The sequence below is a fragment of the Mesocricetus auratus genome, unplaced genomic scaffold (genome assembly GCF_017639785.1).
Source record: "Mesocricetus auratus isolate SY011 unplaced genomic scaffold, BCM_Maur_2.0 Super-Scaffold_100030, whole genome shotgun sequence".
In the NCBI taxonomy this organism is placed as follows: Eukaryota; Metazoa; Chordata; class Mammalia; order Rodentia; family Cricetidae; genus Mesocricetus; species Mesocricetus auratus.
Window position 1 is genome coordinate 583,968 of NW_024429211.1, and position 14,978 is coordinate 598,945.

Sequence of the window (14,978 nt, forward strand, 5' to 3'; positions counted from 1 at the left end):
CTCTTTCATATTAATAACCTCTTCATTATTGTAGCTCATTACTTACAACACACACACACACACACACACACACACACACTTACTCTTACATATAAACAGAATCTGCTGAATCCCATTAGTGTTCTTGTGTCAATAATATCCACTGGGTATAAGGAATGAGTTTGCATTGCAGTTAGGGATTATAGTCGTTAATGAAAGTAGTTTCAATTTCATTTAAGTTCTTTGGGGTCATCATTCACACAACATTTGCTGATTTCCATTATGAGGCAAGATTTTTTTTTCTTGTTAGGCAAGCCCTGGATCCCACCAGGTAGGTGTTGGTTGTGAACAAGTTGTAAAAACTACTAGTTTATCTTTAATGATATCTTGCCACACTGGTCATTCAATGGCATCATAACTAGGCTGGACTCTTCATTACTTTCTTCCCTTAACTGATTTCCTAACATCTTCCTGGTCTCTGAAAGCTGCTCCTCAGAGATAAAGTTTGATAAATTCTAATTCAAATTCCCATTGATCCAGATAAATGCAGTGATATCTGCAGTGGGGATTAAACTGTCACTTGTTGGATTCAACCAAGTGTACTAGTAATAGACTTTACCTTTTTGGTGGTCTCTTGGACTCCAATTACAAACAACTCAAAAGTAGTTTCCTTCTGCCTCTATCTAGAGGTACTGTGAGATTACATATATTCTTCTTGAGGCTGTATTATCATTCCAAGAATTTATAATTTCAGTTAAATATATTCACATATATTTAATTACACCATATGTTTTTGGGTAAATATAAAATAATCACCTTGTTATTTCATCAGTCCTTGTGTTTCTCTTTTTCTTCAGATTTAACTCCTGAATCTGGATAGAACTGATTTGCAGAAATTTTTATTCAAGACTTATTTACATAGTTCTGATAGTCCTTTACATTTAGAATTGTAAGATATTTTATATTTTTTTAGTCATTGAACTTTTGCAGTACAATGTAAAATGATTTGACTCTTTTGATTAAGGCCAAATCTGGACAGTCAGGTATGACTTATGAATTGCTAATAATTCTAAATTTCTCTATGGGATTTACCCAAATATCTGACTGTTGCAGAACTATCATTTAAGGTATATTATTACTTTGCCACTAATTTTTATGCAAGTCTGAGTCTGGCAAGAATGTAAATGGCTTTGTATACAGGCTCGAGTATGAGGTGTATCATGAAAATGAGGCCACCTGCAGAATGGCAATGTTTTGAAAAATCTCAGAATAACAGACTTTTTCTCCTTGATGGCAGGTATGCTTGATACCTACATGACTGTTTTCTACCTGGGAATGCCACGTCAGTAACAGAAGTATCAGCAACTTGATGCAGAGGAAACATGGATCCTTTTGTGTTTACAGAGAAATGTGTCTCATGATAAGATTCAGCTATGAGAGATACTTGTATTGTAAGGTAAGATATGTAGCAAAATGCAATGTGAACCTGACAATTTGCCAATGGCTTCCCATACAGTAGGTATATTGGATTAAAGAAATGCATGCAAATTTACAGTAGTATTCTTTATAGGTATGGAGGTCTAAAGTGAAATAGGGGACCTTTTAGATCAACAGTGCAGAGTAGCCTCTGGCACCAGCAAAAATGGAGCCTGATGGAGTCATGTAGTAATGATCTCAGGTGTCTGTGGTAATGATTATCAAAGATTATTCAACACTGAAATTTCTAGAGTTTTGAAAAATTGACACATAACTTAACTTTTTATTAATTTTATAGTATCATATATGTAATTAAATGTAATTTTAAAAAAACTGTTGAATCTTTCAGCATTTGTACATTCCTCATATAGAGCATGTGTGCATGAGTTTAGGGCTGTGTTCTTGACTAATCTCTCCCATCAAAGGGCTCACCCTGGAGAAGCCTGCTTCTTCATATTTTAGCATATATCATTTACAAGTAGCTCTATAGTTAGCAGTTAGACCCTGTGAATATCTCCCGTCTACTTTGGCATTTAAAGTTGAAGAATCACTATACTTTTTATTAATCTTTTTTTTTGAAAATTGCCAAACCAAAGTGTTTATGAGTTTTAAGTGTCTGATGTATCTACTAGCATTTTATGAAGAATATTTATTAATTGAATGTACACCTCTCTGAATGCTGAGAGAAGGCATCCATTCTTCTGCATACTTGTCATCACTGACTTCTTTTTGTGTTTTCAAAAAAGTATCAGAACATAAATATCCCAACGTAAATATGCATGTACAGATATCATAAAAAGTAAATCTTGTTTATTAGGTAAGTCAGATCTTTAAAAAACTATATACATTCCACATTATTATATCATTCCCATGCACACTTTCCTTTAAGGTTAAGAGGTGGTCCTATGCTAGCATGAATGTAAGGTTTTAGATGTAGGGATTGATTATATCCGCTTGATCTATTCACAGACTTGAAATTGATTATCACAAGGTCTTTTGTGAGACCTGAAAAAAATAAAAACCCACTGGCATTTCAGCATATGACAGGTGTTCCCCTTTCCACAGACAAAAACTGTGCTGATCCCTCAGACAATTCCTTCTAGAACAAATTCATTTTTTCCTATTTGCATCCCATGGCTCCATAAACTTGTGTGCATATGGACAGGCAATTTTTCACAACTATATTTCTTATGTGTTCCGCATTATTTTACCTAGCATAAATAATATTTAATATATTATAATAATTGTGTTAGTAATACTTCAAGTAACATGGTAATACTTCTAACCTTTTTTTTTTTTTGGTTTTTCGAGACAGGGTTTCTCTGTATTGTTTTCGGGGCTGTTGGTCCAGCCTGGCCTCGAACTCACAGAGATCCGTCTGCCTCTGCCTCCCGAGTGCTGGGATTAAAGGCATGCACCACCACTGCCCGGCAATACTTCTAACCTTTATATGGCATAATTAATGTAAAATGTACAGCATGGATGAATCAAACAGCAAAAGAGTAAAGAAACAATCTTATTGGTCAGGACTAAGTAAATTTTAAATAAATTTATAAAATATCATGTGTTGTGAGATATTTGATCACAGTGTGAATTCTGAGATGGAATTGTTTACTGGAAGAACCTTCTTCGAGCTGTGGTTAGGCTCAGCCCTAAGCACACACCATTAATCCAAGAGTTTTATACTTTTTATTAATCTTTATGCTTCCAATTTTGAAATATAAACAATCAACCTTTACAGTCATGTATAGAAGATACTTTCTCACAGCAGGAATAATATTTCTCTGTATTGTATGGTATTTATTCTACTTCTTCCACAATAGTATCCAAGTGTGCATTGCTGAGTGAGGTTTTTTTTAATTCAATAATTAAAGTATTTTATTACTTTAATTTTAAGGAGCTTGCTTCACATGTCAGTCCCAGTTCCCTCTCCCTCCCTTCCTCCCACAGTCCTCCTACCATCCCCCCAGCCTCCCACCCTATCCCCACTTTCTTCCACATAGGGGATATCCATAGTCTGCCAGTTTGCTCAGGGCTGGGTCCAGACACTCCCCTAAGAGTCCAGGCTGAGAGAGAGCATCCCTCTTTGTGTTATGGACACACAAAGTCCATTTGTACGCCAGGGATAAACACTATTTTTTGTTACTGGGCATAGCAGAGTCCGTTGTATTTTGACCAGTGGATTATTGTTATCATATCATTCTATGGAAAATGAAGCTAGTTTGCTGAGGGTGAGTGCTACACTGATCTGTGTATAAAAGGAAACATGTTTTAAATGTATTTTACTGCCTTAAAAACTTCTGACTGTAGGTTCTTTCAAATACACATTATCTGACTGACAGTCGATATTTGGCCAGGTGTACACTGTTTGACACAATTTTTCCATGCTCATTATATATGTCTACTCCATTGACCAGAGATATCACAAACAATTCACATGTATATTTAAACTGCCAGGAGTCTCATATGTGAGTAAGGGCTTAGAATTTGGAAATGATGGTGCTTATGGAAGGTTTGGAATATCATGAAATTCATTTAAGTTTTGCAGTAAGTTTGCCAGCAGTGGTCAGCTTAGGATTGCATGGTTATTTTGGAAATCAATATGGCGGTTTCTTTGGAAAATGGGAACCAGTCAAACTCAAGATCAAATAACTCAACTCTTAAGCATAAACCCAAAGGATGCACATTCATACAACAAGGGCATCTTTTCAACCATGTTCATAGCAGCATTATTTTTAGCAGCCAGAACCTGGAAGCAACCTAGATGTCCCTCAACCAAAGAATGGATACAGAAAATGTGGTACATTTCCACAATGGAGTACTACTCAGTGGAAAAAATAAAACAATGGAATCTTGAAATTTGCAAGTAAATGGATGGAACTAAAAGAAACCATCCTAGATGAGATAACTCAGTCACAGAAAGGCAAACATGGTATATCCTCACTCATAAATGAATTTTAGACATAGTGAAAAGGATTACCAGCCTAAAATCCACACCTCCAGAGAAGCTAGGAAACAAGGAGGACCCTGAGTTAGACATACACAGTCCCCCAGTGAAGCAGAAAGGGACAAGAGCCCATGAACAAATGGGGATTATGGAAGAAGAGGGAAGGAAGATAGGAGAAGGAGGAGGGGTGAAAAGGACGTGGGGGAGAATATGAGGCATCAGGAAGATTGAGTGGGGAGAGGAATAGAGGTGAGCAAGATAAGAGGTAAATTTTTTTAATAAAAATAAAAAAGCACATATTAAAAAATGATTGTGTGGTTATATTTTAGACGAAATATGAGCTGAACAGCATACAAGATTCTCTTTAACACATTAGCATTATAAGAAATTCTAAAATCAAACTTATGTGCAAGTATAGCAAATATGAATGTTTACAGAGAATTTTGGCTCACACGTGATGTGGAATGTAGTAGAGATTCCTATGTGCTGCTTACGTACCCTTAAATCTTAGTGGCTCACATTAGGACAACAAAGACACCTCCCTAGATTTTATTATTTCAGAAAAATGTATTGCAGCTTCAGGCATCACTCAGTGACATGGAAGAAAATTCTGTAGATTTACATAGAATGTTCATGGTTATGGACCATAAATTTTATTCAATGGTTAAGTCTAATGGCCTTTCAATTATATTCAGTGGTCAACTTTAATAGACCTTGAAATATATTCAATGTGTTACTTTTTCCTTTAGCTCAAAATAGGCCTGGATGTGAAGTTCGTTCAGGCAGAATCACACTTTTAATTATGAGCACCAGATTTTATTTCTAGAATATAAAAGTAAACATTCATGGATAGTTGTGGATTTTGCAATACAAGTAGATGATGGTCAATGACAGATACATGAGTATAGCTGGAAAGCAAAATACTATTATTTGGTAAATTTGTGAGTATTATTGTATCAAATGGCCAGAGGCAGAAGATATTTGAATCATTTAGTATTTGCTGAACATGGTGGCAGAATGGCACGTATGCCCTACAGTTATAAATCTATGTACAAGACTTGCTTGTCTCAGGTCAAGCTAGTAAAAGACTCAGAAGAGCTAGTGGAGGACCTCATGATATCTCACTCATATTTTAGTAGCTACTGGCATTTTATGGATTTATGCAGAAGGGACAGTCAGTTTTCTTCAGGAGCTTTGCTTGCAGAATCTACCCACGATTTCCCAGTTTTCTGCACATGGATGTATAAAAAGTAAAACCTAAGTGGTTCTTATGTAGCTTTTGGATATTGAGCTCCACAACTCATTTTTTATGGTCTCCATTCAGGAGAAGTTCCTTGGTGTGAATGGAAGGCTAAAAATCTTCTTGGATATGAGGGAACATAGTTATAAATTTCAGAGATCATGTTGATTTTATTTAATAAATTTATAGTAGTAGATTATCCTCCAATAATTATGATTTCATACGACTGAATATTTAACTACTTTTCCAGTACATAGCATGATATCCTTCTTGTTATGCAAGTCATGATTGTAATTTGAGAGATGTTGGGTTTCTCCAGGTATGTGTGTCAATATTGCACCCTTTGGGTTATTTTGCTCTGCTGTTCACTAATGTTGTTTATAACTTGCAGTTATGTAAGAGTGCTGATTGCATTGCTCTGTTGGAAGCCTGCACAGTCATGATGGATACATCTCGAAAACTCTTCCACACACAATGTTCAGGCAATGTTGAATTGAATGTGGCAGAAAAATTGAAAGAGGCAGATTTTCAAGGACTTGGGTATGACATTACGTCTTTTAGTTATATAAGATGCACTGCTAATAGTTTCTCAACAATATGCCAAGCTAAAAATCATCTGATTAAACATGACAAATATAAACTTACCAAACTGGACAAATAGAAGCCTGCAATGACTCAACACTACAAAAAGTTCTATATGTAACTGAAGAAATCTGTAAAAGGCAGATGCCATTCTTAGCGATGTGTACACCAGTTTTGTTTACTATCCAAGATCTGCTTTGAGAACATACACAGAGGTAGCATTATTAGACTCATTAGGGTATATTTAAGATAATATCTGTATTCATAAACATATTTCATTCATCAAATAATGATTATTAGAAAGAGTGTATATAGTGGTGTATGGGAGGATTTGAAAGAGAAAAGGTAAGGGAGAAATTTTGTAGTTTTATTATACATTCAAAAATAAAAGCAAAGGAAATGGGCCCCCACATATACACACATATATGTAGTCATGTGCACATGAACATACACAGAGACATATGTGTGCATAAATGCATATATGTCCACAGCTACAGACACAGACACAAAGAGAAGGGAGTCCTCAGAGTCAGCTTATAATAGTGTTAATAAGTGTAAAGGGAATCCTTTTCCTTGAGAGACGCCTTCCCGCCAGCCTGGTTCCAGAGCTGTATCAGTCCCAAATATATACACAGAAGGCTATTTTAATTATGAAGCTGTTGGCCTTGCTTGTTTCTTACTGGCTAGCTCTGACTTAAGTAATTACCCGATAATTGTTAATCTAAGTATATCTCTTACTGGAGAACTTTCCAGACTTCCTACCCCATGGTGCTACATCTTGACCCTCTGTGTTTCTCCTTCCCAGAGTCCTCCTGGACTCCTAGTCCCACCTATCTCTATTTCCTATTGACCAGCAGTGCTTTATTGACATATACACAGGACTTCCCCAACAAGTGGGTATAGGGGAGGAATTTTATACTAAGTTATGGAAATTGGCTTTTTACAAATATACAATATTTATATGTTTACACTGAATGAAACTTTTTAAAAAATGAGGGCACCAGGACCAGTTAGTAAATTTTTGTCTTTGCATGTTTCCTAAATGTACACCTTATGGCAGAATTGCATGTGCACGCACACGCACACACACACACACACACACACACAAAATACATGCACACACACACAAAGAAGATGATTCTCTTCTTAGTGTAGCTATGTCATAGTAGGGTTGGAGATGGATTTTAGGTTAGGGTATAGATAATGGAGCTGTACAAACATACAATATTTTATCAATATATTGAATAATGCATTCAATAATTTCATTGCCATTATTCCTTCCTCTTATCTCATTATCCCATCATTGGTCCACACTCCCATAGAAAGAACATTTTTTACCAAAATATCCTTTCTCGTTTTTTACCCCTTTGAGATCATGATCTTATTACCTTTTCACATTCCTTTCTACTCAAACATTTCCAAAAACAATTGTGTTTGCGGACCTGAGGCTCCTTTACCTCATGCATTACTTCCCATTATTCTAGATTTGTGTCACATGCATCTTTCTAACTGAACACTTCTTCCCAGCATTCACATCGCCCACAAATCCTGCCTAGCCTTCTGCCAATCAGAATTTTAACAACAATGAAAGCAGAATCTCTTCACTGTGAATAGAAGGATTATCCCACCTCAGCAAATAATTTGAAGCAAAGGGATCCCAACAAGTGCACCCTTTGGAGGAAAAAAATCATGTAGTAAAAAGGAAGCAAGATGTTTTTAAAAACAAAGAGTTACCACATGAGTACTGATTTTAATACAATTAAAAAACTACCCTAAATGATGTTATCCAGACACAGAAAGAAAAACATTGCATCGTACTCTGTCATCAGTGGATATTAGACATAGAGCAATGGCTAACCAGGAAAGTCAGAATATACAGGAGATTAGAGGTGGAGCAAACACTTATGACAGACCTAAGTATGAGCATAGTCATGTATGATGCCCATTTGTTTGTTTTTTTTGTTCACAGCAAGGGCTTTGAGACTGTTGTGGACATTTAGGAGCCTTGCCGATTCCTATATTCAGCATGATCTTTGAAAGCCTGAAAATCCTTTGCACTTTTAAGTGATATATAACACCATGTACTGAGTGTCTATAGAAAGATAATGCATCTTGGATGTCATGAAAGAATGCATATGCAGAGGAAGAGGTCTGTATTGTTGTACTAGAATGAAAGTTGTTAGGATTTGTGTTGAGTCATAGTTCCTATGGAAAAATACTGAAACAAAGAATAATTCTGTGGTAAATTGTTTCCGTAGGGTTTCAAGACTCATTAGGACTTCACAGAGTTGAAGATAATCTATTGCCCTGTTCTTAATGGAGGCAACAATGCTTCCAGATTAAGATGTTTCCCCTGCCTTCTGTGAAAAGTTATACTGGGAAGAGGATGATCTGCACAGCCTGTGCTTTCACCAGCAGCAAGGTATGCTGGACAGAAAGGCTATCACTGCTACTACAGACACAAGGTCAGCCTTTAGACTCCCTGATGACTCTCATCATACCAATAAAGTTTAATAATCTCTATGTAGTGTATTCTGCAAGGATGAAATTATTTTAGTGAGAAAGCAGTGCTAAGTTGATTATACTTACATACTCATACAGATGTTTACTCAAATATATCCCATAAGTTCCTTTCACAGATGCTCTTTTTATGACATCCTGCAGCGTGACTTTTCTAGTTCAGAAAGGTATTGCTTTTGGACAACATGGAAGCTATAAATAAATGGTGCTTCACCAAATCATGAGATCATTAGTAAGCTTAGCAGTGTGGGGAATGGTGGAGAATGTGAAGGAAAAACCATTTATGGAGTTGGATCAGAATGTTTAGCTTATTGGGTTTTTACATCATTTAACCATGGAAATACACTTACTGGTCAAGTGGGTAAGAAGTGAAGTGCTAGGAGTTTATTTCTGCAGAGCTGTCATTACTCACACCTTTCATCCCAGGTCTTGGGAGAGACTTCTGATTTTCAGGCTAGCCCGGTCTACATGGTCAGTTCTAAAACACCATAGAACAACAGGCCTTCACAGACAAATCCTGTTCAAGAGCCCTCCAAAATAAAAGTAAAAATTAAAGCAAAAAAGCAATTTTATGTCATATTTTATTCATTGCTTTTATTTATTGCTACTCAAAAATAAGGAGTTGATGATTGAATTACATATTTGTGAAAGAAGAATTAACATTACACAATACTACCAGTTTATACTAACTGCTAGAGTTTACTGGATTCCTAACTCTAATCTAATCTCAAATTATATCAAGAATCAGGCACTCTTATTATTTCTTTGCCTAATTCTCATCTTGAGAGAAGTAATAATTGAATAGATGAACCTTGGATGTGCTCATTCTCTCCCCATGTTCTTTCCTTATTTACCCAGCTTAGTGCATTTTCTTTGCTTTGAAAGTATTTTATGTAAATTCAATCAGTTCCTTTTGGGGGGTTATTACATGGATTAGAGTCCCTATATTCACGTAGCCTATTAGTGATGCTCATGAACTTACTGGTTTGAAAAGGCTTCTTTCTTTTGTTTTTTGAGACAGGGTTTCCTTGTGCATAAGGAGGCTGTCCTGGAACTCACTCTGTAGACCAGGCAGGTCTCGAACTCACAGAGATCTGCCTGCCTCTGCCTCCCAAGTGATGGTTTTAAACACATGTGCCACCAAAGCCTGGCTTGAAAAGGCTTCTTAAAGATGCCTCATTTATATACATAGAAAATAATGGCTGCTGGACAGTAGTCTCTAGTCAGTAGAGCTGCTGGCTTAAGGACAGGAAACATATACCTGTGCGGCTTTTCAAAGTCATTGCCATTGCTGGTTTGAACTTTTTGGTTTTGCATGTGCCTGAATTCCAACTGATTTCCCTTTTCCTGGGGAATCTCCATAATGATTTCCAAAGCGGCTGTACGAGTTGGCACTCCCACCAGCAGTGGCAGAGTGTTCCCCTGCCTCTGCCCCTTATGTGATGGGATTAAAGTTGTGTATCACCAACCCCTTAGCTCGGATGGGAAACTATTAATCGCTGAAAAGCTTTGAGAATTATTGGCTTCTTAAAGTCAATAAATTGTGACATTTAAAAATATAAATTTTAGTTATTTTAAATGCATGTTTATTGCTTTAAGAATACTGACATTCATTTACCCTTTGATGCCCATTAATTAATGTCTTTTGTTTCTGATATAGACTCTGACAGTGCTGCATAATGAAGTTGCAATCAAGGTCTACAGCCATGATTCCTGCCGGCATCCTGAGAAGCTGACAATGGAGGAGAACACTTCCGTGAGCTTATGGGATTGTAAAGCCAACTGCTTCCACATGTCATTTGGACTGTGGATTACTCATATAAATAATTAGATAGAGCATGATATCTAGGTATATTCTGGAATTTGCTGAAGTTATTAGAGCTAAGTACATTACATGATTACTGACTGATTTACTTGCACCAGGTTAGGTAATTTCACAAAAGTAATAAGAACGTTGTCTGTATTCAGAAGTCATGTCTTTTAATGGTCTGCACATGTGCAACTTCCATTAATGATGTCATACTTTCTATATGTTGGAGAGTTTTATTTAGATTATTAACTCATATATCACAAAGATTGTAGTATGGAATATTTTCCCTCTGAATAGGTAAACAAACACACATACACACATTCCAACACCTTCACCACAGAGAAATATGACATAGAAGGGACAATACTAAGTTCAAGGAACACATATAATACACAAACCTAACCTTCTGTGACTTCATGGTTAGGGAGGATGGAGTCTTAGATCGCAGTTAAATATCATTGACACCATAAAATTTATGAACTTCTGAAACCCTGCTGAGTTTTCAGATACTAACTTATCATGTATGTGACTTTACAGATAAGATATGAGCAGAGTCTCCAGTTTTAGCCAATATTGTATGAAGTTATGATGTTCAGTGATTGAGTTTAATAGGAAATACTAAACAGCATTCCTGTTTCCAATACTTAGAGATGAGTTAGTAGGAGATCTGGTCCAGACTGAACCATTTATGAATACGTGGATGCCTAATCTTCTGTTGAGAATGCAGACCAGGTGGACTGTTTAAAACCCAATCCTGAGATTATACAAAAATGTTGGATCAAGGCAGCACTATATCCTACCTATCCCCTTAAATATTTCAGATGAGTTGTAGTATCTGAATTTGTTGTTGCTTTAAATCACATTAAAGAAAGATTTCAGTATTTTGGGCATTTCTATGGACACTTATTTGTCTAAAGTTACCATGAATCTCAAGCTATATATATATATATATATATATATATATATATATATATATATAGCTATATTTTTGTTTGGATCTGTTTTTTCTCAATTATATGTTTTTAAGTCTTTGAAATTTCAATATAATTTCATCATCCTCCATTCCATTTCTTATCTCCTAATCCTGCCATACAATCTACCTTATTCAGTTCAAATTCATGACTTCTTTTTCATCCATTATTCACACAAACACACACACACTCACACTCACACACACAGAGTCACACACACACACTCTCTTAAATACACAAATAAATATCTATAATATGTTTTATGTGAATGAAAATCCAATTTTCTTGTAGTATCCATTTGTACTAAAACTTTTGAGGGACATTTTACCTTGCATGTATTTTCAAAATCTGTAAGATGCATTTCACAAGATTTTTGGACCACAGCTTAGCTCAAATATTTTTCTATTTTCTATTCACATGAACATGTTTTTCTGTGTCTGTGTTTGCAAATTACAGTAAATTTTTAATTCACATAATGTATTGGTTTTGTTCCCATTTTAAGAATAATTTCATTGATACCAGATTTATTGTGGTTGTCAACTAGTTTTAGAGTTATTTTCTTCATTAACACAAAAAAGAATGACACATATGGGGACCTGAACACCAACTCCTTCTTTATCTCCACTACGTGTGAATATTGATTTATAAGGATATCAAATTGGGCATTTTTATACCTCATTTAGATTTTACTAATCATATGAAAATGATTACTGAATACATGTATATTACTGCATACATTCATGTATTTTCTGCTCACTATTTGTTTTTAAACTTGTTCCTTTTCCCTGTATGATATTTATATAAATGTGTGTATGTGTTTCTCTGTGTGTGTCTATGTGTGTATGCTGTCCTATTGTAGTAAGTTTCTTAAACAGGAAATATGATTATTTTAAGGATAGCATTATTGATACCAGATTTACTCTGGTTCTGTCCATATTTTATATTTATACTGATTTTTAGCACAAAGGAATGGCACATATGGTAAACTAAATGTATACTGCATCCAATGTGTACATTAATTGTGAATATGGTATCTGTAATAATATTAACACATTTTTCCTATGAATTTGGGATTTAGTAATCTTACATAATAATCACTGTTTATTTCTTAAACATGTTCTTTTTCCTTCTATGATGCTGACACATGACATCAACCTCCTTCTCATGATGACCTCAGACTTAATTACTGAAGATGTCCTTCTCTGCCTTCTCCTGAGAAGCTTTTGCTGAAGACACAGACACTGCACCTGGCTGGTGGTATTGTAATTTGGGGGATTATCTTCTTTTGTGATTCACTATAACTTTCATATGTGTAAACCACAATTAAATTATTATGTTTCTGTGCATTATCATTTTTCTCACCATAGTTTTAATTCCATACATTTTGTGTATGTCTTACTATTTCTCTAGATATCACATGATGTTCTTTACACCTATATGTAATTTATAAAACTTGACACACATACATGTGCTGTTCATTTTCCACACTAATTTACCTGAGCACAGTGTCCTGCAAATTCTCTGTGATGTGGCATTCACTTGATTCTATTCCTTTGTAACTATTGGTAAAGCTCTCCTCCTTTGTTGGCTTATAAGTGTTGCATTTCATTTAATTTCATGAAATATCAGCTTCATACTTGACCTGATCTGTTGAGTCTTTTCTCATCTTTCATTAATTTTTATTAATAAATGTAATTTTCATAGATTTGTACAATGGGTTTTGTTCATTTAATCCCAATTCCTCATCTTATCCCGCTCCTCTGCTGAAACATACTTTCTAAGACTCCTTAATGCTTTTTAAAGAAATTAACTACTTCACAGAAGACTAGAGTACTTACATAATTTCCACATCTCTGTCCCTGCGACACTTTCTGTGTACTCCTCATTCCTTTCATATTCATGTCTTATTCATTATTATTGTTGATTATACACAACACACACACTCATATATAAACAGAATCTGCTGATTCCCATTAGTATTCCTGGGTTAATAATATCCATTGAGCATAAAGAAAGAGTTTGCATTACAGTTAGAGTTCATAATGCTTTATGAAAGCAGTGTTAATTTCATTTAATTTCTTTGGGTCATTACTCACATTATCTTTGCTGTTTTCTATCATGAGGCATGATTTATTTTCTTGTTAGGAAAGTCATGGTTCCCATCTGTTAGGTGTTAGTTGTGGACAATCTGTAAAAGACACTATTTATCTTTAATAATATCTTGCCATGCTGGTCATTCAATGACACCATAACTAGACTGGATAGACTGCACACTTCATCACTTTCTTCCCTTAACTGCTTTCCTACTTCCTTCCTGGTCTCTGAAAGCTGCTTCTCAGAGATAAAGTTTAATATGTAGCAGAGATTCTCATGTGCAGTTTATATTCCACTACAACATAGTGGCTCACAGTAGAACAACATAGACATTTTCTTGCATTGTAGCATTTCAGAAAAAGAAAACTAGAACCTGAGGAGCCACTCAGAGATTTGTTAAATGAATTCCTGATCTTTACATAGAACAGCCAGTCTTATCATCCTTGAATTTTATTCAAATGGTTACTTTTCCCTTTAAAATCAAATATGCCTAGGTGCCATAGTTTCAAGCAAAACCACATTTTTAATTATGAGCTCCAGAGTTTACTTCAAGAATATAGAAGAGTATTTTCAGGGACAGCAGTCATCAAGGCGAGGCTGGAGAAACCCATAGAAACAGCTGACCTGAACAAGGGATTGCTCATGGACCCCAGACTGAGAGCTGGGAAACCAGCATATGACTTATCTAGACCCCCTGAACCTGGGTGTCAGTTTGGAGGTCTGGTTAATCTATGGGGCCTCTGGTAGTGGATCAGTATTTATCGCTAGTCCATGATTGGACTTTGAGAGCCCACTCCTCATAGAGGGATACTCTTTTAACATAGACACATGGAGGAGGATCTAGGCTATGCGTCCAAATGGTATGACAGATTCTGAAGAGCCCCCATGGAAGCTCTAACCTCCCTGGGCAACAGAAAAGGGATGGGATGGGGGGCATTCGGGGGCATTGGAGGAGGGGAGGGAGAAGGAACTGGGTTTGGCATGGAAAAAGAAGCTCATTTCTTATTTAAATTAAAAAAGCATAAAGGAAAGGTAATACTCCACCACATATCTACACATGCTTACATATACATACACAGAAATCTATGCATGTGCTTAAACACATACATGCTCACACACACAGACCCAGACACGGAGAGAAGGGAGTCCTCCAAGTTAACATAAAATAGTGTTAATGAGGATATGGGAGGAATTTTAGATTGGTTTATGAAGATTAACTTTTAACAAGTATACAGCATTTATATATTTATATTGAATAAAATCTTTTTAAGAAAAGAAGGAAGCAGAGAATGGGTAGTAAAGTGTGTCCTCTGAAAGTTGCCTAGATATACACACATGTTCATCCCTCACATCAGATTT

General features: G+C 35.7%; 1 long non-coding RNA gene across 1 annotated transcript; it reads left to right on the top strand.

Annotated features, from left to right (window-relative positions):
• The first annotated feature begins 891 nt into the window (after positions 1–891).
• On the top strand, positions 892–13,236 carry LOC121134781. Its single transcript, XR_005872008.1, has 6 exons — positions 892–1,435; positions 6,034–6,182; positions 8,194–8,373; positions 8,483–8,646; positions 10,405–10,500; positions 12,703–13,236. It is a non-coding gene; the product is annotated as an uncharacterized LOC121134781 (long non-coding RNA).
• Positions 13,237–14,978: the final 1,742 nt, after the last annotated feature.